This window comes from Phoca vitulina, unplaced genomic scaffold, assembly GCF_004348235.1.
Source record: "Phoca vitulina isolate PV1807 unplaced genomic scaffold, GSC_HSeal_1.0 scaffold63, whole genome shotgun sequence".
NCBI classification, from domain to species: Eukaryota; Metazoa; Chordata; class Mammalia; order Carnivora; family Phocidae; genus Phoca; species Phoca vitulina.
In genome coordinates, this window is record NW_022589766.1 from 1,182,854 (window position 1) to 1,206,794 (window position 23,941).

General features: G+C 37.4%; 1 pseudogene; it reads left to right on the forward strand.

The window, feature by feature from the left end:
• The first annotated feature begins 14,753 nt into the window (after positions 1-14,753).
• Positions 14,754-23,941, forward strand: part of LOC116623982 — a 76,370-nt pseudogene continuing 67,182 nt past the window's right edge.

A 23,941-nucleotide genomic window follows, 5' to 3' on the forward strand; every position in this document is an offset into this window, starting at 1 on the left:
GAAGTAAATTTCTTTAAGAAGGAGTTAATAAACATGCTTTGCACATTTTAGTTATCACATTACAAACTTTTTTTAAATGCAAAGGAAATACAGTAATTGTTCAGACAACAAATGTAAAGCAATCCGTTCTGCTGACAACAGGGTGCTTGTTTAAACTTGACTAAAATGTTGCATCTAGTTATGTGTAGACAGTAATATATATCTATAACCTGTAATAATTAGATCATGAATCGTCTACCTGGAACAAGAATTATGTGCCATTCAGATCACTGAAAAAGACTGGATATTCAAGGAGCACAGCCAGATGCAGTGGCCCTTGCCTGAGACTGCGCAGCCAAACCAGGGTCACCACACAGCTCAAATGGTGCGTATTTATGAACGAGAAAAAGCCACCTATTCCTCCAGACCTTTTACTGCCATCTTCCAGAAAATAGTCTTTGGCTAGAACTACAAAAGTAAATGGCGCCCCCTAGAGTTGTGTACAACCAGCGAAACTTTACATGGCAGCCTTGATCCAAGCTACAGGAAGACAAAGTGACTACTGCCTAAGAATATCAGATGGCACTTAGAGGATGGGTCTAGAAGAGACAGATGGGGGCAGACAGCGAGGAATGAGAAGAGAAGTTACCTCCCATCCCCCAACCTGCACTCCCCTGCTCCCTTTAGTAATGTAGGGGAAATCCATGCCTAGAAAAGCAGGAATATGATCATGTCTGACCATCCTATGGAGTGGCCTGTGGTGAGAAAGCGTGAGATGGAGCAGGAGGGAAATGAGAGAACTAAGTACATGATTCAGAAATGTGCAGTTAGAATAAAGCAAGATTCCAGTCTATGAAATTAGGAAGAAAATTCCTCCCTTGTAAGTTTGTTGTTAGGATCAAATGTCCATGCATATACACATATATTACATAGCAAATGGTAAATGCTTCAAAATGATAGCAGTTATATAAAAACCAGCTTTATTCCACTAACATTTTAGCAAATTCTAGAGAAACTCTTACTGGTACTTTTCAATATTCCTCATGCTTTGTTAGAAGGAGCCATGCAGAAAAGATTCTCATAGCATTGATAGCAGGTCCAGTTTCACCATTACTTGCTACAGAGTAAATCCTCTCAAACTCTCTGGACCTCCATGTCCTCATGTCTAAAGTAGGAATAAGAGTGTAAAGATAGTAATGCTGCCCCTTTCCAATGAAATCCTGTCTACAGAGTGAGTCTACACAGTGTAGAGAGCCACAGAAATGCAAAGGATATTTTGTGTGTGTGTGTGCGTGTGTGTGTGTGTGTGTGTGTGTTTGCACGTGCATGTGTGTCTTATGTTTCTTCTTAACCCCCGTTTCTTTGCTTTTACTAGCAGTAAACATCTCAGAAGAATGTAAAGTAGCTTGCATGCTTTGTTTTGAAACAAAAATGGTATCTAGGAAACTATTCTGTTTTGTTTCTCTTTTGGGGAGGAACAAGAACCCCAACAAGAGAACAGAAAATATCAGGCAAGTCCTAGAGTTCTTGAGGACTAGGAGAAAGCAAAACGGGGACTGGTAAACTGTCTACAGTTCAAAATCTGAAGATCCTATTCTTTTAACAGCATCCAACTGCCCCATGGGAACCATTTCCTGGTGACTCGTGGGAAACTTCATTGAACTTGGTAAATATAGCTTTGGAGATGACTGAAGACATTCCCTACCTAAGTATTTCAATTTTGAGAGAGAGAGAGAGAGAGACGAATCTATTTCTGAGCACATCATTTGGACAAATAGATACTGTGTTGATTGTGTCTTGATTCCTGTATGGACCCATGAGTTCCTGCATTTTAATTAAGGCTGTAGGTTTTTCTGCTCACTTGCCATGTCTAACACCAAGTGAATGTGAATGGAATTCATCATTCATCTGCCTCTTTGGTAAAAATGCCAAAGTCTTGAAATTAGAGTGAAACATGTAGAAATGCTGGTTTTGTAAGTAAAATTTAGAAGAAAGTCAGCCAATGTTAGCAACTTATTTTCTGGAGGATCCTTGGGATGTTGGCACTTCTTTACCTTACTCCATTTCATGGATTCTGAAATCAAAGAGTGCCAGATAAGAAAGTTTATTTGGTCTGGATATTCACCTGTTAGTACAGATACCATCTAAAAAAAGTATTTGCACAGATTCTCCCTCCCTGTCTATGCTTAGTTTTAATGTAAATGACTAGCTAACACTGAGTTTCATTAACTCTCAAATATGTGAGTGTTGTCTTTTTTTTCTGTTTTTGACATTCAAAAAAGTGTTTCATAAATCATAAAAAATTATTTCTAGCAAGACTTAAGTTACAGCACGCAGGTGATTTGGGGGCACAGACATCTACATTCCATCATTCTATATGCTAACAATAAACATAAAGGCAAATGTTATTGCACATTTTCATTATATGTGAAGAAGGCATTTTCCAATTCCAAAGTTTAGTATAATAATATCACTCAGGTATTAATTTTCTTTCCTTTTCAAAGTTTTCTTAACTCTGCTTTTCCTAGAGATCCTCAAAGAAACTTACAGAAGCACTTATTTCTTAATGAGAGTTGTAGGTGGCATTATTTTTCTCTGTGTTGTGGAGGGAAGACTATGCCAACATGGGACTTGGGTGCCCCACATGAGTTGGTGGTTGAGATGTCAGGAAAATTGGGAGAGGAAGTAACTGCAGAATCTAGAAGATGCTAAGACTGCTCTACCATCCAAATTGGTCAACACTTGGTCTTCCCTAATTTAGCCCCCACCACCCACCCCCATGCCAAAACCAAACAGTGATCCACATGACTTCCAAAAGTCAAGCTCTGATGATGTAACCCTTTCTCTAAGTCTTTGGGTAGCAGCACTGGCTGCCTATTATCTTCTCGTCAACCCTGTATTCTTTGAACTAATGTTTAATGCCCCTCATGACTTTTCCTCTTCCAACCTACATCATTTCCAATTATTCTTCAATATGAACCCTCACCATGAGCTAACTAGTATTTCCATTGGTTTCAAATGAGAGATAGTGCCCTCCTTTAAATTCTAGAAAGCCATGAACAGAGTAGCAATTCACAAGGGGAGAAAGATGCCAAGGCACAAATACTGAATTAGATTATACTTGACCTAAAGGGGGCCTTTAATTTTCAGAGGCTTTAACACTAACCTAAAATATAATTTCATCTGTGATACTTTATAATTGTGAATGCCATGGTGTGTACCTAGGCATGTTTCAGGTGAGTTTGAGGTGCATTGCTACCTTCTGCTTTCAGTTGCTGAATGACTGAAACACCAAAAGTTTATTGAGCACCTGAAATGTCTCAAACTCTCAGATAAGTCTTTTATTTAATACTCATAGTGAGTCAGTGAGATAAGGCAATAATTATTCTTATTTTATAGATGAGAACGCTGAGTACCAATGAGGCTACATGACTTACCCAAGGGCAAACAGCCAGTAGGTGAACCAGGATTCCAACTTAGATTTGTTTGACATCTTTGTCAAGGTGGGATTCCTGGAGGAGGTGGTCTGAATTTCAGTTTGAATGAAGGTCTGTTGGTCACTCAGACTTCTGAAAATTTGGTTATTTACTAGCATGCTACCCTTGTCACCTACACATTGTAGATGTAGATTGTAACTCAATTTCAGTACTCCAGCAAAATCCACCCTTCTCTCCTTCTTAATGGAAACACTGGTAAACTTCATGAAATCAGGGAATAAGGCTATACTCTTCACCATTTATTTCCAATGTCTAGCACAGTAACAAGTGGATGGAGATCAATGTCTCTTAAATGAATAAATGAAAAGCAATTCCTAGGCTCAGTTTTGCACCAATGTTTCTGGGGATCCTAGAGAAGTGGACAAGCCAACTCATCCAAGGAAGTGATCACTGACTCAAGACTTTTCTGGATAGTTATGTATGCAGCCTTGAACCAGATGCTAGGTCTGGATTAAGATAAGTTTGGAGGAGGCAGATATTAGGTATCTGTCCTCAAAACTCAGAATCTGATCTGGTTCCATCTTCTGGAGCATTTCTTATAGGTTATACCAAGCCACCAATGATGTAAATAAAACATCCAGGTTTCTTGCAGAAATGTTACTCCACTATCCTTCATGCAATAATGCAGCACTTTGTAACAAGCTTTATAATGAGGCTATGAATTAAAGTGATGCATGGCTTTTCTGAGTACAATATGCATCACAACAGCCTGTATTAACAATTTAAAACCATATAATGTGCTTTATAAGCTAATAAAGTAGTTGCCTCTAAATGATTTATCAAATATGAATAATGCATCCAGAAATAACTCACAGGAACAGGCCAGCCTCCTCCCCTCCTTTGTTCAGACTCTCTCCACAGATGATGCTGAGGACTCATGGGAACTGAGTTACTGGGTTCTAGCCATCAGCTCCCTGCTCTGCTAGGAAGCCTGCCTGCATTCTCCCCAGAGCGTCCCTGCTTATTCTATTCCCTGTTGTTCCAGCCCAACTCTCTGCTTCTCCCCTTATCTGCCCTTTTCTCTATCTCTTTATCTTCCCCTCTATAGAGTTCTCCCATTTGGGATCTTGCTCATTCCCTCATCCTTTCTGCTTCATTCAAGAGAGGCAAGGGGCTATCCTAGGAAGTTGTCAGATAGGAACAGTTATGTATAGAAGATTATGCAGTCAGTAGATTAAGTAGTCAGAAGGAAGAAGCCCAGAAGAAGAACAGTTATACATGGTTTCTAGGCTGCTAAGGCATATTTACATTGTATGTAAACTTCCCAAACCCCTAAATACTAACTAGATCATGCTCAGAATTTTGTCTTTTGAACACTGCATTTGTGAACTCTAATTTGTGATTATCTAAAGACTCAAAGCATGGTGGATCTCAGTCTGGGCTTTTTTGGGAGGAAATCTGATTTGAGAAATAAATATACATATATACAAAACCAAAAGCACAGAGGAGATATTTTCAAGAAAACATTGCTTCTACCTAACAATGAGAACAAGGTAACTCATTGGGAACTCACTGGATAGCCTAAACAATCTAAACAAACTAAATTTCTAATAGTCATGAGCACTTGATAGGAGAAAAAAAAAGACCCATGACTGCTACAATCCTTAACAAAGAAGTGCAAAGAGAACAAACTTGCCATAGGCTGGGATGTTAAAGAAAGACAAATTTATGAAATACATGTGGAGCCTGGCAAAATGGATGAGAATTCTAAAGAGCCCTAGCCACAGTTTGAGCCTATATCCACACAAAAACTCGTTCCCATATCAAATGCAAAGGGGTTATGTGCTAAAGACTACATGAAAGGTAGGAAATCTGAGAGAAATCCCTCTTTCACAAGAATACTGCAGCAGTCTTCTGAAAGTTGGAATGAGGCAGCGAAGAGGAGAGAGATCTCTGGAGGCACAGGAAGCAGGAGGTGGGTAGGAATTAGATAAAAAGAGAGTTCTTCACCAACCCAAAAGCTTAGAGCTAATCTGTAAAGTACAGAGAGATCTCCTTGCATTCAGAAAGCTGGACGCTTGTCCATAAAGCATAAAAGGATCTCTGGAATACCTCTAGTGTTCAGATCCCAAGCCATTCTAAAGGAAAAATCCTGATATGGCCCTCACAATTTTGAAATTAGAAGTTAAATCAGTTAAACCTACAATAATGCCCAGATTCAAGTCATCAAAAAATTAAACTCACTCAAACCTCCTCCAATATTATCTTAACAGACACAGTGGCATGCCCTCTTTTGGAGTTAGACATTGTTTATCTCAATCTCTCCTGTTCTTCTAACAAAATGACTGGCGTTCAATCAAAAATTTCAAGGCACATGATGAAGCAAGGGAATGCACTGCATGGTCAAGATAGAAAGCACTCAAGAGACTGCCTAGATGGAATTAACAGACACAGAAACTAAAATAATTATTATGGAGTTTCCACTTCCTGCCATGATGGAGTGACTTCTACCAGATTATCTCTCCTGCCATAACTACCGTAAAAATGGGTGCCGTCACTAGCTCTTTTTCAGGGAGTGGAAAACAGGTAGCACAAGAAAGAACCTATGAGAAAAGGAACTCATGAGTTGAGCTTCTTGATCACCAGCTTGGGGAAAGTATACTATTTGGGCAAAAACTGATGCAGATACAGTAGAGCAGGACTGTCCTATTGAAATTAAGAAGAAATCAGAATTTGAAGCTGCTGAAATGCATTAAGTCTGTGGAGTGGGATATTGGGGAATGGAGGCTGTGAAGAGAATGGGTTCAGAGTTCTCTACAAGTCTGAGATTAACAGATGGACCATATGTGTTCAGGAAGAGACCAACCAATACTTCCTGGAGAGCCGCCATTATGAGGTTGGGAGTGGAAGAGAGATACTAGGGGCTGAGGCCCTCTGAGGGAAAAAAAATGCTGAAGGATGTTAGAGTAGAGGCTGTGCCAGAGTACAGAGATCTCATGAACAAATTCTTCATTTTATTTTATTATGTTATGTTAATCGCCATACATTACATCATTAATTTTTGATGTAGTGTTCCATGATTCATTTTTTGCATATAACACACAGTGCTCCATGCAGTACATGCCCTCTTTAATACCCATCACCAGGCTAACCCACCTCCCCACCCCCCTCCCCTCTAGAACCTTCAGTTTGTTTCTCAGAGTCCATAGTCTCTCATGGCTCGTCTCCCCCTCTGATTTTCCCCCCTTCATTTTCCCTTCCTGCTATCTTCTTTTTTTTTTATTTGTTTCAGGGTACAGGTCTGTGATTCAACAGTCTTACACAATTCACAGCACTCACCATAGCACATACCCTCCCCAATGTCTATCACCCAGGCACCCCATCCCTCCCACCCCCCACCACTCCAGCAACCCTCAGTTTGTTTCCTGAGATTAAGAATTCCTCATATCAGCGAGGTCATATGATACATGTCTTTCTCTGATTGACTTATTTTGCTCAGCAAAATACCCTCCAGTTCCATCCATGTCATTGCAAATGGCAAGATTTCATTCTTTTTGGTGGTTGCATAATATTCCACTGTATATATAAACCACATCTTCTTTATCCATTCATCTGTCGATGGACATCTTGGCTCTTTCCATAGTTTGGTTATTGTAGACATTGCTGCTATAAACATTAGGGTGCACGTACCCCTTTGGATCACTACATTTATATCTTTGGGGTAAATACCCAGTAGTACAATTGCTGGGTCATAGGGTAGCTCTATTTTCAACTTTCTGAGGAACCTCCATACTGTTTTCCAGAGTGGCTGCACCAGCTTGCATTCCCACCAATAGTGTAGGAGGGTTTCCCTTCCTCCTCATCCCTGCCAACATCTGTCGTTTCCTGACTTGTTAATTTTAGCCATTCTGACTGATGTGAGGTGGTATCTCGTTGAGGTTTTGATTTGGATTTCCCTGATGCTGAGCGATGTTGAGCACTTTCTCATGTGTTTGTTGGCCATTTGGATGTCTTCTTTGGAAAAATGTCTGTTCACGTCTTCTGCCCATTTCTTGATTGAATCATTTGTTCTTTGGGTGTTGAGTTTGATGAGTTCTTTATAGATTGTGGATACTAGCCCTTTATCTGATATGTCATTTGCAAATATCTTCTCCCATTCAGTCGGTTGTCTTTTGGTTTTGACTGTTTCTTTTGCTGTGCAAAAGCTTTTTATCTTGATGAAGTCCCAATAGTTCATTTTTGCCCTTGCTTCCCTTGCCTTTGGTGATGTTTCTAGGAAGAAGTTGCTGAGGCTGAGGTCAAAGAGGTTGCTGCCTGTGTTCTCCTTTAGGATTTTGATGGACTCCTGTCTCACATTTAGGTCTTTCATCCATTTGAGTCTATTTTTGTGTGTGGTGTAAGGAAATGGTCCAGTTTCATTCTTCTGCATGTGGCTGTCCAATTTTGCCAACACCATTTGTTGAAGAGACTGTCTTTTTTCCATTGGACATTCTTTCCTGCTTTGTCGTAGTTGACCATAGAGTTGAGGGTCCATTTCTGGGCTCTCTATTCTGTTCCATTGACCTACGGGTCTGTTTTAGTGCCAGTACCATACTGTCTTGATGATGACAGCTTTGTAATAGAGCTTGAAGTCCGGAATTGTGATGCCACCAGCTTTGCTTTTCTTTTTCAACATTCCTCTGGCTATTCAGGGTCTTTTCTGGTTCCATACAAATTTTAGGATTATTTGTTCCATTTCTTTGAAAAAAGTTGATGGTATTTTGATAAGGATTGCATTAAATGTGTAGATTGCTCTAGGTAACATTGACATCTTCACAATATTTGTTCTTCCAATCCATGAGCATGGAACATTTTTCCATTCCTTTGTGTCCTCCTCAATTTCTTTCATGAGTATTTTATAGTTTCTGAGTACAGACTCTTTGCCTCTTTGGTTAGATTTATTCCTAGGTATCTCAATTTCTCTTTCTTCTGTCTTGTTGTTGGTGTATAGGAATGCCACTGATTTCTGTGCATTGATTTTATATCCTGCCACTTTACTGAATTCCTGTATGAGTTCTAGCAGTTTTGGGGTGGAGTCTTTGGGGTTTTCCACATAAAGTATCATTATCATCTGCAAAGAGTGAGAGTTTGACTTCTTTGCTGTTTCAGATACCTTTTATTTCTTTTTGTTGTCTGATTGCTGTGGCTAGGACTTCTAGTACTATGTTGAATAGCAGTGGTGATAGTGGACATCCCTGCCGCGTTCCTGACCTTAGGTGGAAAACTCAGTTTTTCCCCATTGAGAATGATATTCGCTGTGGGTTTTTCATAGATGGCTTTTATGATATTGAGGTATGTACCCTCTATCCCTATACTCTGAAGAGTTTTGATCAAGAAAGGATGCTGTACTTTGTCAAATGCTTTTTCTGCATCTATTGAGAGGATCATATGGTTCTTGTTCTTTCTTTTATTAATGTATTGTATCACATTGATTGATTTATGGATGTTGAACCAACCTTGTAGCCCAGGAATAAATCCCACTTGGTCATGGTGAATAATCCTTTTAAGGTACTGTTGGATCCTATTGGGTAGTATTTTGGTGAGAATTTTTGCATCCATGTTCATCAGGGATATTGGTCTGTAATTCTCCTTTTTGATGGGGTCTTTGTCTGATTTTGGGATCAAGGTAATGGTGGCCTCATAAAATGAGTTTGGAAGTTTTCCTTCCATTTCTATTTTTTGGAACAGTTTCAGAAGAATAGGTATTAATTCTTCTTTAAATGTTTGGTAGAATTCCCCTGGGAAGTCATCTGGCCCTGGGCTCTTGTTTTTTGGGAGATTTTTTATTACTGTTTCAATTTTCTTATTGGTTTTAGGTCTGTTCAGGTTTTCTGTTTCTTCCTGGTTCAGTTTTGGTAGTTTATACATCTCTAGGAATGCATCCATTTCTTTCAGATAATCTAATTTGCTGGCATATAGTTGCTCATCATGAACAAATTCTTAACAGCCCTAACAGCCAGCTAAAATAACAGAAAAGCTGCTCCTTATGAATAAAAGTCACCCCTTAGAGTAAGACCTATATTAAACCCACTGTAAAGAACACTAAAATCAAAACCAAACCAAAACAAAACAAAAAGAAAAACAAACCCCAAATGAACAAAGAAAAGAATGCTAAAACCAAACCTTAACATGACCTTAAGGGGAGATAGAATTTAAAGGTCGTGTCTCATCAAATCTGAGGGGCTTGGGAAACACTGTGAGCATTCGACAGATCTACATCAACAGATCAAAAACAAGCCTGCATGTTTAAGTTAATCAACCTTTCCTGGCAACATTTGAAGCTAGAACACATATTGTGCAGCCATGTTTCTATGCACCAAAACTAATTATTTTACATTGTATTAAAATTATTGTGTATATATAGATATAGATGATATAGATAGAGATTAGAGATAGAGATAGAGATAGAGATGATAGAGATAGAGATACAATGCGATGTTATTTAACCAAAAAGAAGAATGAAGTATTCACACATGCTGCCACATGGAGGTACCTCAAAATCTTTATGCTAAATGAAAGGATCCAAACAAAAAAGGACAAATACTGTATAATTCCATTTATATGAACTATCCAGAAAAGAAAACCCACAGAAAAAGAACACAGATTTGTGGTTGCCAGGGGCCATGGTAAGGAAGGATGAGGAGAAACTGCTAAGTGTATAAGTGATGGAAATATTCTAAAACTAGATAAAAGTGGAAGTTAAACAACATTATGAATGCACTAACTGCTTCTGAATTGTTCACTTTATTTACTTTATTGTTTTATTTTATTATGTTATGTTAGTCACCATACAATACATCATTAGATTTTGATGTGGTGATCCATGATCCATTGTTTTCGTATAATACCCAGTGCTGGTATTAATGAATTGTTCACTTTAAATGATCAATTTTATTATATGAATTTCACCTCAATATTTATTTAAAAAAATACAAAGCAAAAAATGGACAGAACTAAAGGGAAATATAAAGAAATGTTATATTGGGAATACAGATAAATCTAAATTTCAATAATTCACAGAACATTTATACCCAATGTCATTAAGGATAGAGGATGTAGGAATAAACCTCAAAAACAATAAATGGATCTCAATCAATTTGACTGAGTTGGCATTTACAGAAACTTACACTCTGATACTGAAAAATACACATTACTTTTAAAGGAAACTGTAACATTAAGATAAATAGAACAATAAATATTATGTAACTCTAATCAGAACATATTTTTTGACTCTAATGGTATTCAGTTAAAAATCAATAATATCATGAAGAAAATTCCCCAGTATTGTGAAATTAAACTTACACCATTTTATTTTTATTTATTTCATTTTTTTAAAAAATTTTATTTATTTGACAGAGAGAGAGACAGCGAGAGAAGGAACACAAGCAGGGGGAGTGGGAGAGGGAGAAGCAGGCCTCCCGTGGAGCAGAGAGCCCGATGTAGGGCTCAATCCCAGGACCCTGGGATCATGACCTGAGCTGAAAGCAGATGCTCAACGACTGAGCCACCCAGGCGCCCCCAAACTTACACCATTTTAAATAATTCATGAATAAAACATACATCACAAGGAAAAGTAGAAAATATTTCAAGCTAAATGATAATGAAAACATAGACTATCAAAATATTTGAAATGCAGCTAAGTATTAATTATAATGAGTATTATAGCTTTAAATGCCTATGTTAGAAAAATATAAAATGAATAATATTCCAGTATGTAAAAGTAACAAAAGAAGAATAAAGTGAAAAATAAGAAATAAAAGGTAGTAAGAATAAAAGCAAAAATAAACTGAATAGAAAATGGAGAAACAATATGGAAATCAATGAATTTAAAGGTGTTTCTTTAAAAAATATTAGTAAAATTGATAAAACCCATGATGACTAATCAAGGAACAGAAGACAAAATTCAAATTATTAATATTAGGAATGCACAAAGGAAACATTACTACAGATCTTACAAAGACTAACATGATAATAAGGAGATATTAGAAACAACTTTACAGCAATAATTTCAACACTTTATATAAAATTAATGAATTTCTTCAAAAACAAGTGATACAAGTAGAACTAAGAAACTGTAATAGCTCTACAGCTATTAAAATAATTAAATCATAATCATAAACATTCCCATATGGAAATCTCCAGGCCTTCATGGCTTCACCCATGAATTTTATTAAACATTTAAGGAAAAATAATACCAATCCTATAGAAGTTCTTTCAGGTAATGGAACAATTCCCAATAGTCTTAGAGGGCCACCATAATTCCAATACTGAAAAGAAATTCTAAAAAATAGTCAGAGAAAGATAAATGCCATATGATTTCATTCATATGTCAAATTTTAGAAATAAAATAAACAAGCAATGAGAAAAAAAGAGAGGGAGGCAAACCAAGAAACAGATTCCTAACTATAGAGAACAAACTGATGGCTATGGGGGTAGGGGGGCAGTGGGTGAAATAGGTGATGGGGATTAAAGAGTGTACTTGTTGTGATGAGTACCAGGTGTTGTATGGAAGTGTTGAATCATGATGTTGTATACCTGAAACTAAAATAACACTGTATGTTAACTTTACTGGAATTAACATTAAAAAATTAATTAAAAATTACTGATCAATAACTCACATAACATAGATATCTCACATAATATCAACAACTGAAAAATTATATTACGCTACTCTTTACAAAATTATCAAAAAATACCGTAACCCTAGGGATAAACCTAATGAAAGATGTGCAAGACCGCCAAATTGAAAACTACCAAATATTGATGAGGGAAATTAAAGACTTATATAACTTGGGGGATATGTTATGTTTATGGATTAGGAGATTGAATATTGTTAAGATGTCAGTTTTCATTAAATTTCTACAGATACAATTCAATTGCAATGAATGCCCCACCAAGTTTTGTTGTTGAAGAAATCAACAAGCTGATCATAAAATTGACATAGAAATGTGTATTGTCTAAAATAGCCAAAATTATCTTGGAAAAAATTAAAGGATTAATACAACCTGATTTCAGATTAATATAAATCCCTGATAATAAATTGTGGCATTCATCTAAGATCGATAGAACAGAGAGTTCACAATTGCTCATAAATATTCAGTCAATTGATTTTTTTACCAAAGCCAAGTCAATTAAATAGGAAGAAAGAAAGGTCTTGAAATAAAAAGGAATGTTGAAACAACTGGAATTACATTTGTAAAGAAAAACGTGTGACCCCCTACTCCATTCCAAACAAAGAAAAGATGAATCATAGATTGAAACATCTTAAACATAAATGCTAGAATAAATCTTATGAAAGAAGAATTCCAAAGAATGTCTTCATGACATTGGAATAAGATACCTTAAATAGAAAAATAAATCCCAGAAGCACAAAGCGAAAAAGGAAAAAAAAAAAAAAAAGGAGAAATAAAGAAATAAAATTTAATTGAAATTAAATTTTCTTCTAAGATACAATATTTAAAAGTAAAAAAAAAAAGCAAGCCACATATTGGAGGAAATATTCACAAAATATTTTATATCAATACATATGGATATACAGAGATGGACTTTGTATGAAGAATATATAAAGAACTCCTACATTTCAACAACAGAGAAGACAACCCAATGTAAACAAAAATGCATAACAAGATTGGAATAGATACTCTACAAATGAAGACATGTGGTCCCCCACCAGCCCCACCCTCACACCCCCCCACACCCAACAGAGCCCCCTCTCCAGGGATAAAAGAGCTGAGGAGGGAGGGCTGTGGCAGGGTCAGAGGAACCAGGAGAGGAGGGCAGAAAAGATTCCTTAGACCAAGGCTGCAAGGGCAATAGCCAATAAACACAAATAGGGAATTAGTCATCAGTGAATGAGATTACAACCACAGAACCTTTTCATACCCAGTAGGTTGACTAAAGTAAAAAAGGTAGGCAATTAAGTGTTGACAAACATGTGGAACAGCTGGAGCTCTATTACTTTGCTAGGAAGTAAAATGGTATAATCACGTATAATGGCCAGTGTGTGGGGATTGGCTTGGCCTGTCCTATATCCCAGAGAACAGGTGTTGGGCCTGATGAGCTGGTACCTTCACTCTATTACTTTGCTAGAAATGTACAATGGTATAATCATTTTGAAGTACTGTTTAGTAGTTTCTTAAAATAAAATTAGACATACATCTATCCTAAGCCCAGTTAGTCCAACCCTTGCTATTTTCTCCAAATAAAGCATAGGTAGACAGACAGACAGACAGGCACACACACACACACAGCTTCTAATAAATAATCTTCATTAGCAGCCTTATTCATAATGACCCCAAACTGGACATAAGTCAGTGTCTATCAACAGGAGAGTGTATAAACTACTTGCAGCATGTGCATACCATAGAATACTAGTCAGTGATGAAAAGGAACGAACTGCTGACAATTGTAATGACATGAGTGGATTAGAAAACATTGTGCTGAGCCAGGGAAGCCAGGCACAAAAGAACACACAAAGATTTATATGAAGCCCAAGAACAGGCAGGACTGCCATGTGGTAATCAAAATAACAATTTTGTAAGAGGTGTAAGTGCAAAGATGGTTGACCAGAAGGAAGCATAAAGAAACTATCTTAGATGATGGAAATGTTTGAAATGTTTTGAATGGCTGTTACATGCATGTGTGAAACAGTCAAAAAGAATAGAAATGAACATGTAAGATCTGTGCATTTTATTAGACATAAATTATACTTCAGGACAATATTACTTTGTCAAAAAAGGAAAAGAAAGTAAAAGTAACCATAAATCTAAAGGTGATATCTAACACCATTTACCTTGACACTTCTGGCAAAAATTTTCCATAAGGTAGGGAGGGAAGAAAGTAGAAAATATGAGGCCTTCTTTAACAGAAATAACATGAGTTAACATTTTAAATGGTCACCGTGCGCCATACAGCAGCAACAGTAAAGGGATGCCTACGTTGACTCCTAATTCCTAAGACTTTATCCACTTCACACAAAAGGAAGAATAGAAGCTTAAACAATTTGCTTAATGTCATGTAGCTTGTAAATAGTGAATCCAGGAATCCAGAGCTCTGCCTGACTCTAGAGTCCTGAGTTTTTACCATTATTTTGGTATGCCTCCCTTAAAAATCTTTTTCCTAACACTGAAAAAAAATTTGAAATCCAACAGAAAACTGGGCAAAAATAAGTCACAGGGAATATCTGCAAATTCTCTCAAGCATCATTCAAATTAAATTGAAATGAGACAAATACAAATTCAACAATAATGACATACTGGGCAACACTCATACGAATAGCAAAAATTGGAAAGGTGCACGATGCCAGGTACTGGTGAAGATGTCTCCAGACAAGAACTCAGGCACATCGATCATGTCAGTCCTCCGCCATGGTGGAGAGTATTCAGAAGGTACTTCACGTAATTGAGCAAGGCTATGCCTTATGATTAACCACTTCCGTTCCTAGACACACGCATCTCAGAGAAGCTCTATCAGGTTATCTGTACAAAGTAACTGATTGCAGTGTGGTGTGGGTATATGCATATGTTATTGTAGCAAAAAGTTGAGGGATATTTAGCAGGAGAATGGATAAGTAATATATTGTGGAGGCAGTGAAATATATTATGGAAACAAAGAACTAGATATAATACACTGTAATATAAATAGATTCAAAAATTTACTTTTAGGGGCACCTGGATGGCTCAGTCGTTAAGCATCTGCCTTCGGCTCAGGTCATGATCCCGGGGTCCTGGGATCGAGCCCCACATTGGGCTCCCTGCTCAGCTCCCTCTCCCACTCCCCCTGCTTGTGTTCCCGCTCTTGTTGTCTCTCTCTGTCAAATAAATAAATAAAATCTTTTAAAAAAATTTACTTTTAAAGAATAATGTAAGAAATATAATGAGAGTAAAGCATAATAATATGTATGCAAATTAAAGCTATCCATGCCAAACAATACTACCTGGTATGTATAGTTATGGCTATACTCACTCCATATCTTAGAATGGAGATCTACTAATGAGGGAGAGGGATATAAGCAGGGATCAGGAACAGAAGGAAAACAAAAAAAAAGCAAGACATCCCTTTAATCAATGATTATAGTTTTAGGTAACAAAAATATAATAAACTGGATTTTAGCTCCTGAGATTCAAAAATAAATTGCTTTGAGGTTTAAGAAAACTTATTTATCCCACTCCAAAAAAAATTTTTGGATCTAGTTCTATGCAAATACATGCAGGGCAGCTCCAGAGAGTGAATCACAGACCTCAAAACTGAGTTCCAAAGTGTCTGTGTGTGCATGCTACAAACGTGCATTTCAACAGAAGGCTACACTATAAGGCAAAATGGAGAGGAACCTGGAAATCTTTGTTACCCAAGCAGAACTGCATTCCCATCTAATGACGGGATATTCCATAAAAACACCTACATAGAGCAGATGGTTAAGTATGGGCCATACTCTCTTCCTTACTTAAAATGTTGAAGTGTGATGCTTAGTCTCTATAAACAACCCTGTTGTCACTGACCTAGGACAGACAATGCTAGGAGAAGGAGATTTTCTGCCTTCTGATCTTTTCCCCCAGGGCGGCTCTCCAGGCTGATGAATTACCTGGAAATAGAATTGCCTAGCTTTCTATAAGAAAATAAGCAAAATCATTGCTTCCTTAGGGCCCAGAATATCCTCATTCACTATAGACATTGCACCTCTGTCTGAGCATTGACCAGTCTGAGTTGGTTCTCTTTTGGATTTCTATTGCAATTTGAGTCTTCTAATTGATGATAATTGCACATATGAGACTACTATCAGTTTAAGGACAATGACAGTCTGTGGAATGAATGAATGAATGAATGAATGAATACAGTCTATCATGCCCAATTTTATGACACATGTAAGACACAACATCTCTTTTCTACTTACAGGGCACTGAAGAATGGTAGAAACCAGAAAGCACAGAATAAAAGCAGTAGCATTAGGGATGCATGAGACACAAAACCGGGCTGAAGAGAAGACAGTACCTACAGCAAGTTTTGAAAGAGGAAAATCCTAAACCACTGCCTAAAAACCCCAACTGGAAGCAATGATGCATTCTCATCAAGAGGAGCACTAACTGCTTTGAAGTGGCAATAGAGATTGTCTCGTATGTTATCACTATAGTTCATATTGATTCATTCTCTGTAGTTGAATTATCTTTAAAAAATTTATGGTGCATTTTTATGGCAATAGCCAATCAAGTATATCATTAGTGTGCATAGCAAGGAGTTTAAGACAAGAGGAGACTGATGGCTTTTCAATTATTAATGTAAATGAATTGCCAAGTGTAGCTAGTTTAAGAAATGCAATAAAGAGCAAAAGTCAAATCTCTGGCTCTGTGTACGCACACACACACACAAACACACGCACACACACACTAAACAAACTCATATTTCATCTTAGCCTCAAGTGAAGAAGGCAATTAAGTTACTTAAAATTTCAGACACCTCTGGAATTTTACATCATGAAATTAAATATAAAAAAAAAAAAAGACTGTCATTGGCATTTAAAAGAGGGATACTCAGAATTTCAACTTGAGAAGATGCTTCAGCCGTCATCATATCCAACTCTGCCCTGGACAGAAATCCCTCCAGTGCCCCTAGGCAGGTGTCACGAGGCTGATCAGAGACTGGCTCTGACTAGAGATTGGTGGCCATTGCCACTCACACAATGGAAGTCACTTTATGAGGAAAGTAAGCTTACCAAATTAAGAAACAGATTATTTGTCCACATGTAATGTGGTTTCGCTACTGACTTTCTGGGTTTCCCTGAGCAAATCACTTATTCTCTCTAAACATTTTTTTTCATCTTAAAAGTGGAAATGATAGTGGTAATACTGCATGGGATTATTTTAGGGACTTCAAAGGTAGTACATACTAGAGCAGTTATCAGCAAACTGGGTTTATGTTATAGGTATGCTTATGAATAAGCATGTTGATTCTGGTAACATCCATCTGTATCTCAGCGCCATGGCCACAAATTGGACCACATCACTGTCTGTCACCCCACAAAGTTCCACAATGAGTTTCTACTCTCCACTCTAAGCATAGCCCTCTGTACCATCTAGCAACTTTCTGACCTGCTTTTACTCAATTCCATTCTCCATCGTCTTCATTACCATTCCAAAATCTAACACTGTCCTCAAGCCGCCATTCAGTCCCATCCACTTCATATCTAGTAGATATCATTAGTTCCTGTATCATGAAGAACTAAGATAGGACCTGCCTCAACTTCTAGTGTGTCCATTAACAACAAATACATTTATGTCCTTTACATCCTTGCCTTTTCCTTCCACTCTGGGAGGTATATTCAGAATCAACCACTGACTTTTCATATGCTCTTTATATCACCTCCTCCCCAAATCTAAAACCAAATCTTGAGCCCATATATCCATCTGAGCTCTAGACCCAAATAGCTAAGTATCTGTTGGGCATCTCCACCTTCATGTTGCATAGAAACCCCTATTTAGCATAATTCAAAAGCAATCCTAATTTCCATCTCCAACCCAAGCTCCTATGTTCATATAGGGAATCTATCTTGTTACTCAAGCCATATAATTTTACATCATCCTTGAGATCTCCTTTTCCATATACCTGGAGTCCAATTGCAAACTTATGTCAGTTTTACCTTTTAAACTATTTATTGACTCTACTTACTTATCTCCAACGTAATAGCTAACTACCCTAATTCAATCCATCTCTGTCATGTGAACTACTGCAATAAACTCATAGCTGGTCTTGACTCCTGTCTTGCTAATTTAAAATCTAATCTCAATGCCACACTAAGAGTTCTATCTCTAAAGGATATATCCAACAGAATTCAAAGGGTAAGCCTTTTAGAATCTGGCCCTGCTTACCCCCGAAGCCACATTTCTCTGCATTATCCTCTCACTCACTGGGCTGCTGGCAGACTAAGTTTCACGCAGTTCCACTCTGTTGCCTTTAGTGATTTTGCACCATTTGTCTATTTCCTCGGCTGGCTCCTATTACTCATCCTCAATATATCAGCCTCCTGGAATCTTTCTAACACTCCAGACTGTGTTGGATGCCCCTCTTTTGTGCTTTCATATATTTCTCAGTTATGGTTTTCTCTTTGTTTCTTTCCCACTGAAGTGTGAGATTTCCCAGGATAGGAGTGTCCAGTGTCTTTTTTTTTTTTTTTTTTTTAAGAAAGGATGGATCTAAAAATCTATCATTATAAACTATAGGCATATTTATGTGTGTTGGACCATGGGCCTGAATACAATCACCCAGTGCAGCATAGAACGGAGAGAGGGCTCTGGATAGAACCCTGGGGAACACAACCAAGATCCTTTGTATGTGACTAAGGCCATGAAAAAGCAGGAAGTCATTTTCAGGTGCACACAAGATTTCAGGGCAACAAGAGAGCCACAGAGAAAAGGGGGGGTGGGATATAAGGGAAAGGGATTTTAACGTGCTGAAGTGAGCTTACATTTGTAGAGCTACAGCTAATCCATAAAGAGTTATCTGCCTGCAGTTGACAAGGATGACAAATATGAAAAGCAAAATCAAGGACATTGAAGTTTAGTGTGGTATTTAGACTACACAAATACACAAGCATCTTATTAGGATGAATTTGTCTGGGGAAGGAAGAAACAAAACAAAATTGCCCATCACCACAAAGGAAGTAACATGCAATTAATAAGATTTACAAAACATACAAAGGATGAATTTGTTCCTTGAACAAATCCTTTATATCACATGAAATTAGACTGAAAAAAAATCACAGCATGTAAAACATGACTATTAAAGGACCTTTTGTTCTGAGCTCCACCTCACACCAAAGCCTTGAGATTCCTTGATTCATTAATACCATTGGGTTTATTTTTATACAGGTTAAATCACCTGTTGTTAAAATGTGGTTCTGGGTCATTACACGGTGAATTTTAATAAATTAAACCTGCTGTCCTTTTCAAAAACAACACATGGGTCAACAACTATGATTAAGTTGTCTATATTAATAAGTGGTTATTTCTAGGATAATTATAGTTTCCTCTAAGTGGTTTGTATAAATGGGAAATATCTTTAAATAGTTCTACATTATTTATATCCTCACCTTTGATATGTCCTGTGTGATCAAATATCTGTGTATGGATACCCAAGGGTTCTAACTTCAATATTTAATTCAATCCCCTGAATCCCGTTTTTCCAACAAGGGAGCAGTATAGTAGAGTAGTTAAGGACATATCCCGGGGAACAAACTACCTGGGCTGGAATCCCAGCTCTTTAACTAGTTCTTTGATCTTGAGCATATTGTTAATCTTCCCATGAGTCAGTTACTTATTTGTAACCTGGAAATAATAATAGTGCTTATCCATTAGAATTAGTCTAAATATTAAATAAATTAATATATTCATAAAGTGCCATACAGGAAAATATTTTGTAAAGTTCTTAGAATAGAACCTGGTACAGGATAAACATTTAATAATTTAACTATTATAATTCTGATAATTTTAGTCCTCTTTTTTACATTGAACATCACTTGCTTATTGTCTTACAGTTTTTATTTTCTCAATAACAAGAAATAGATCAGAGGGGTTCCAAAATGGTGATATAGGAAAACCCTGAACTCACCTCCTCCTATGGACACAGTGAATCTACAATTACATATAGAACAATTCCTCCTGAAGAAGAACTGAGGGCTCATTGAAAGCTCTGCACAACAGAGGATAGAAGGACCACATAGAGAACCAACCACAGGATACGTGGTAGATGGGAATCCCACCTCCACTCTGTGGAGGGTTAGAGAAAAAAACAAGGCCATTGAGTAATGAAGGGGAGGGTAAAACAGAAAATATAAAAAGAAAAAAGAAAAAGGTTAGAGACTATAACATAATACATAATTTACATTATATAACAATACTATAGCAGTAGTACTTAATATAATTTTCTTCAACCTCAGGGAAAACATAGCTTTGCACCTTGGATATTTTCTATTTCAAACTCTGAATTTCTCTTAGGGATAGAGATAAATTTTCTTTTTTAACTGATGGCTTGGCAGGTATGCAAAAAAAAAAAAAAATGAGGAAAAATGAGAAAAGCTAATTTTCCAACCTCTGAAGAAAAGAGTCCAGTTGAAATGTTATAGGTAGACCTTCAGTGCAGCCTGAGTCATATTCTTTGGGTCTCTGTAAAATATCATGTTTTCAAGAATTTGACCATCTAGAAGCTAGCGATAAGGCTAGATGTGACTTATCTTGTCTTCTTGGTGGAGCTTCTAATGAGGTGTATGTCTACTTGTTTTTCAGATGTATTTGAGCACCTATAAGTTACCAGAAAACTGCTAGATGTTGGGAATACAAAGATGAATGACATATGGATGTCTTTCACCTCATTTTCCCCCCCCCAATTACTGGGAGAAAGGTCGTAGAGCTAGTTACAGATCTGGCATGTGTGAAAATATAATTCCCCATACCATGGGAAAAGAATGACTGAAGGGGGGTACAAAATGCCTTCAAAGCACATGAAGTGAATGATTAAATTTATTGCAAGGAGGTAATGAGGACAGAGGAGTGTATTAGTACAAGACTTTACAACGGAACGATATCAGGCAGAAGGTATCGAGGGGCCTAGTTATAAATATATGAAGTCCATGAGACTAAGAGGGTGTACTTTGTCCTGTGATCACCGAGGAGATACATACTATCAAGAATCAGAATCACATGATACATTTTCACTTTAGAAAAACTGCATGAGAAGAATCAACCAGGAAACTCTAAGAGAAGGAGAGAAACTAAACCAGAGTAGGGTCCACAGGGATGATTAAAGGGGAACTGACTGGATAAATCTACCAATGGTAGAATTCAAGAGGACTCGGCAGCTAGTTAAATGTAAAAGTGGAATAAAAGGATTTTAGAAGTCCTTCTAGAAGGACTCCATGATTTCTAGTGGAATGACTGCATTATGCCTTTACAGATAAAAGTAGCAGGTTTGTAAGAAAAGAGGACAATTTTGGTTTTGCATATGACAAAACCCTGGGTCTATGGGGCATCCCAGGATGGATGCTTATGGGTTATGGAAATAAAGTTCTGGAACACAGCAAGAATTCCAGGCTAAGGCAGAAATTCAGAACATAGGCATCACATTCTAGAGATGTCAAATAGAAAAGTTTGAAAAGAAATCAATATACTTAATATTTAAGATATTAGTTTCACTGGATTAATGTGTGGTGGGGTTGAGGTAAACCCCCCGTAAAACTGAAGGGGGTTATATTCAAGATTTGGGTAATAAAAGAAAAGGAGGATTTTTTCTAAAGATTTTATTTATTTATTTGAGAGAGAGAAAGCACATGGGGCAGTGGGGGTGGTGCAGAGGGAGAGCGAGAATCAGACACCCGGCTGAGCAGGGAGCCGGATACAGGGTGATCCCAGGAGCCCGAGATCATGACTTGAGCCAAAGTCAGATGCTCAACCGACTGAGCCACCTGGGCACCCCAAGAGAGGGTTTTTTAGAATAAAGAGAGAAATTCATATAGTAAAAGTATACTATAAATTCAAACATACTACATAAGCATAATGGACTGCAAAGGACACTCTTGGGATTTGAGCAACCTTACTAAAGCCCACTCACCCTCTGCAGACGGTAACTGGGAGAAGACTCCAGAAAACATGCCTTTTACTTAATTTCATGTTGTCTTTTAGGGCAGTGAACAGGTATAGAAAAATAAACAGGTCTCAAATTTTCCAGATTTGCTTCCATTTCTAACACCTCTATAAATGTTTCTGGGAGGATACAAGCCTCTCAAGAGTCAGAGCACCCAGTCCTGGCATTTATAACCCCCAGCATTATTCCCCACTGGTTCAAAGTCCCATGGAAAGTCTCTAGCTCCTTTTGTTCCCACACAGGCTCATACTTAATGAGGACTGCATTTCTTGTTTAAATTCTAAAGTTTGTTTCTTACTGAAAACAAAGGGAACAGAAAACAAGCAATACTAAGTGCTGACAAGTCCCTGGAGGCATGCAGTTCTCTTGTTCTTTAAAGCTCTCAGTAGCCTTTGTGGAATTACCAAGGTTCATTCCAGAGACAAATAAAAAACATAGTTCTGTAGTGACAATTCCATTCACCTTTAAAGAAAAAAAATCAAGAAAACAAGAATAACTTAAAAGTCTAAATGTTTGGTTTCAGGCTATATTTTACTTTTGGTTCCCCTCCAATCAATCTTGAAAACCTATTTTAACTTCTAAAATATAAGACTATAAGATATCAAAGGAAGAAACCCTCACCTAAAAAAATAGAGTGTAACTATTGAAAAACCAGCCTTAGAATGATGGGATTGTTGTGCCTGTGATTTATCCTAAGAAGAAAAAACCCAATCTCATTGAAAACACTTGTTTATACTGTCGGTCTATCCCAGTTTGGATCCTGTACAAACTGATTTCTTATAAAATGACCTCCCTTTCATACTAAGAAAGAACAGGAACTAATTTTATGCTATTTAGAAACATATATTCCTAACTAAATCTTATATAGGCATTCTGTCTCCGAGCGGACAGGTACACCGCCGATACCTCCCTTGGGTTTCCAAAGACTATTTCCAGTCCTCACACCCATCTTCTCCAGAAAAACCAAACACTAGTTTTGTGGAGTGCATATAAAACAATCCTCAGCCTGACATATGCACATGGCTCCAGAAATTTGTGAACATCCTGTGATGCTGTACTTTCTCTCATTCTCTTTAGTATGTCTGGCTGACACACTGAACATGTGTGTAGAAGACCCAGAATTTCTCAACCGCTTGTTCTCCCAGTGGAACTTCAGAATTTAACTGTCAAGCAACAACAACAACAAAACTAGGAAAATAATTTTCCAATATTGGCCATTGAGAGCTCTTTCGGTTGACTCTATGTCCCTTATACATACTCCTATTATTGTGTTGTTTTCTGACACTAGAAGACAAACTGAGGGTTCTAGAGGGGAGGGGGGTGGGAGGATGGGTTAGCCTGGTGATGGGTATTAAAGAGGGCACGTACTGAATGGAAAAAAAATTTTTAAATAAAAACAAAAAAAGAAGATACTAGGGACATAGATAAGGTAGGTAGGTAGATGACAAATATGTATCTCCACTTCTCTCTCTCTCTATATATATATATCTATGCCTATATCTATCAATCTATTTGCCTATGTTGTCTAAGTCCTAGAATCAGCCATTTCTCCGAAGAAGCCTCAATTCCTTTTATCAGAGGATAGTATTAGAACCCAGGATCTGGGTCCTTGGTGTGCTAATGGATACTAGAGTGTCGCTGTCTCCAGGTATGCTCAGCTAAAACAAAAACATATATACGTATAAACTAATTTTTGTATATACACAAAAGCATAAACAATCCTGTGTGTCACCATCTACTAAACATGAGTTCATACTGATGTCTTCAGCTCTAATCCATTATTACCACATGGATTATTCTAGCCTTTTTCCCTTGATTATTTGTAACCTCCAATTCCAACAGTGAATTGGCTCCAACCTTCT